A 4,272-nucleotide genomic window follows, 5' to 3' on the forward strand; every position below is an offset into this window, starting at 1 on the left:
ATGTTGAGAATTGTCTTGTTGATTAAATCCAAGCAAAATTCCCTGTCAAGATGATGCAAATACATACACCCTCATACTTGTGGATGGCAATTGATATTTTTCACTCGAATGTGACGAAATATCTTTTCCATTAAAATAAAACAAAACAAATCTCTGTATTTCTTTTTTAGCAAAACTACAAATGCTCTGACTTCCCTATTGCACTTAAGAGGTATGTAGGCACAAGATACGACGTCTTGCCGAACATAATAAAATAATTTTTTTCTCATCCCCTAATCTTTTTGCAAGCAACCTTGTTTTAAGATAACACAGATTTTCAAGAGGTTCCCATGGAGTACCATGGATGTGAGGGGTGCTAACACCTTCCCCTTGCATAACCAACCCTCGTACCTAGATCTTTTCTTTTGTTGGGTTTTATCTTTATTTTCCCTTTCCTTTGGAAATAATAAAGTTCAGTGGCGACTCTTGCTTTGTGAGTTAAGTTAATCAATAGCTTAATCTCAACTTTTCCGCCGCGATAGATTGGCGACTCTGTTGGGGATAGTCCCTAAGTGGGTTGAGCCTAACTTGTTTATTTTTGTTATATTATTACTTGTTGTTTGCTTTTCTGTTTTTTTTTTTTTGCTTTGATGATCTATGTGTGGTGAGACAAAGTCCTATACCTCGACTCGAGTGCACAATAAAATATGATGGTGGTATAGTTATTTTGCTTTATGTGAAGTTAATCCTTAGTAATCTAACTTGAGAACTCCGATTAGTGGAGGCCTCTTTGAGGGGTAGTATTATCCTGCGAGTTTTCATAAAGGTGTTATTACTTTTTAACCTAAGAAGTTGAGGACCTTAGAACCCTTTAACCCACTCTTGGCCTTTTTAGGATGTAGTGCGGTGAATATTCAGGTGTAGACTTGGAAATGTTGATACACGATGCTACACTCAGAGGAGTTTATCTTTAGAATATTATTGGTTGACAAGTAAGTTGTTTAAGCCGATAATATCTGAAAGATGGATCTATGACTCTGGAAACATTGTAGAACCTAGTTCTTGTACAGATGATATAACCATAGTACATACTTTATGGGATGCTTGTTGTCTTTGACTCCATGCTCGTGACGTCGAATCTTTAAACCTACTTTGTTTTCGATCTTGTTTGTGATTGTTGCATAATCATGCACTCATGCATTCATGAATATCCTTTTTCACTTGGTTTTCAAGGAATTTAGAGTTTCTCTTAGGAAACATCGCAAGTGTTGTATCCCAATTTTTGACCATGAGATCCCACATCATTTTGTGCATAGTGTGATCATCATCATCATCACCATAACTGTCCATATATCATTTGCTAACCAAATATACAAAAAAAAAAGAGATTGTGTTTTAATTGTTGCTTGTTTCCCAAGGTAGGTGGTTGATCATGAGACTCAGGCAAGATTAGGGTTTTGAGACACACAAAGGAGCTCAAGAATTATCATATGCTCAAGGGATTCCCCTCATCAATATCCAAGTCCAAATGTGGCTCAATTTAAGATCAACAACTCCCAATTTCATCTGGTGCACAAATTAGGGTTTTTGAGCTAATTCATCTGGGGAGTTGACTTTTAATCAGGACATGGCTCCATAGCTCAAACCATGATCCAAGGATCTCCAATGCACCATTATAATCCACTCATGTCATTCATTTGAAAAGGAGAGCTTGATTCAATTGAAATGCATAAGGATGCAATTCATCTGGAAAAAGTCAATTGTTTAAGATTGCCTTTGACTTTTGGGAAATTTGGTCAACTATGGACTTTTGAAGATAAAAATCATTAAGATATGGTTATTAGACTCATTTTATTAAGAAAAATCAAGAAAATCAATCAAGAATAAAAAGTCAACAAAAGTCAAAGTTGGAAGGAATATTCAAAAACACTTAGAAATTTTAGAGTTTCTCAAAATTCAAAATTCAAGTAAGAACTGAAAAATCTTCCAACATGAAAGTTGTAGATCTTGATCCATACAAAAACTTTGTCACATATAACTTTTTCCTAAAAAATGAATCATTTGAGAGTAATGGGATCATGAAAAAGACTTAGAAAAATTCTAAGTGTTTTAACCTAGTTTTCCCCTAACTTTATGGACATTTTTCACCGAGATCCAAGATGAATCTGTAGGGGAACCAAAAACTAAAGTTGAAGAGAATTGTGAGAGATTTACAAAGAGTACTCAAACACCTCCATAGCATGTTTAGTTTGGGAGAATCGAATTAAAAAAAGAAGGAACCATAGCACTTGAATTTCAAGCCATTTCGCGAAGAACCAAGTTTCAAACTTTGAATCAAATATGCATAATCCTTGCTTGCAGACCCTATAACTTGTTCAAGACACCATAATCAGATGATTTCACTTGCTTTTAAGCCATTACCCAAGTGTTTCAAGCATTGTCCAAGAATTCATTTCATTTCAAGACTAAAGGCAAGACTTCCATTTTGAAAAAGCCATCTTTAATCACAAAGTCCACTCCCCTTGAGCTACCATCTTGCTCCTTCTGCACACACTCAACCTAAAGCTCAGACACAACATGTTTAAAGTATCCAACCACTCCAAGCATGCTTATACTATGCATTGGAACCATGTCTTGCAACATTGCTTCAAAAACAAGTTATGGAACCTTAAGGCTCCATGTGATCAGACTCAAACCCTAATGTTTCTCTATAAATATAGACCATTTCTAAGCTTCAAAACACTCCAGAAATCCCCCTCAAGCCTCTCTAAAACCCTCTCAAATTAGAGTAGGAAATATTTCTCCATTTTTTAGCTTTGAAGTCCATAACTTCGAATCTCTCCTCTCTTGCAAACTCTTGGAAAATTAACCATCCAAACACCTTCTATATAGCATACAGACACGTATGTATGCATTAGAGTCCAACTAAAACACTTGAATCCAAACCTCCATATCCCACTTGTTCATCATTGCAGGTCGAGGTCCACAGAGGAATCAAGGTGCTTCCAATCCAAACCAAGCATTGCAATAGCTTGCTGGGGTACAGTGAAGCTTACATGATCATTACAACACTTCCAAACCTCCATTAATCCAGGTTTTTATCTCCAATTTCATAGGTATAAAACTCAACTTTGAACTCCATGGTTTAGACACCAATTGTTGCATTTCTTGATACCAGATTGTTTGTTTTTATGTGCTGAATTAAAGCCCTAAGGTATTAAAGATTGATTGTTCATGTTAGCCATTTAATTTGAATTTGAAATTCTAGGGTTCTTCACATTTTCTGAAAAATTCAAGAGCTACAGTTAATATAAATGAATGAGTGATACATGGTTGAGTTCGTGATTAAATTCGGAACATGTTTGCCTTTTATATTTTTGAAAATGGTTGAGTTTTGGTGTTGACGAATTTCCAAAAAATCATAGTGTCGTGAGCTTGAAGATGAAGTTTCATTTTGAAATCATGGGCTTGTTTTATTTTATGTTTAATGGAATTTGTTTCATAACTGACTAAATTGTTTAATTCAGTTGGCAAGCATGTGCGATCTAAGGCTTTACAATACAAAGGCGTGGGTTCGATCCACCCCTTTTTACAACTTTGTGAATTATTTTCATTTTTTTAAGCACTTGAAACTTGTCTTCATATATTATTTGCTGGAGGCACCTTATGATCACACACAAGCACTTGGCTCAGTGGGTAAGCTTTTAGCTTGTAAAGGTGAGGGTGTGGGTTCAAACCCCATTGGCAGCAATCCTTTCTTTTTTAGCACTAATTTCCTCTATTTCTTTTGCAAATTTAGTTAATTAATTAAGATAGCAAATAAACTTATTTTTAAGTGATTTTTTGCATATTTCTTATTTAACCTTTCTATTTTATGAATGTAATTTTAAAATCCAAAAATATTTAAGATTAAATCAAAAAGAAGTCTTTTATATGTTTAACAACCTTTTTAAATCATTTCTTTTGAATTTTTTTCCACCTAGTAACTTGTTGATACTTTGTGTGAGTTAATTAGGGCTAGGTTAAAATAAACTTTGATGATACCATGTTCCCTTAGACCAATCCTCCTTTAGGATTTTGCTTTTAATCAAACTTAAAATCAATTAGGTTTAGTAGTTTCAAAACCCTAATTTCAAAACCCTAAATTGAAACATCTTTGATCCTTGGCTTCAACCATACCAATATAACTTGTAGCTTTGATCTTTTCCCACTTGTATGTATACACTTGTTGACTTTTATCCTTGTATATTCATAACTTGTTTATAGTATTATCATTGTATATATATATATATA

This window comes from Vicia villosa, linkage group LG7, assembly GCF_029867415.1.
Source record: "Vicia villosa cultivar HV-30 ecotype Madison, WI linkage group LG7, Vvil1.0, whole genome shotgun sequence".
In the NCBI taxonomy this organism is placed as follows: domain Eukaryota; kingdom Viridiplantae; phylum Streptophyta; class Magnoliopsida; order Fabales; family Fabaceae; genus Vicia; species Vicia villosa.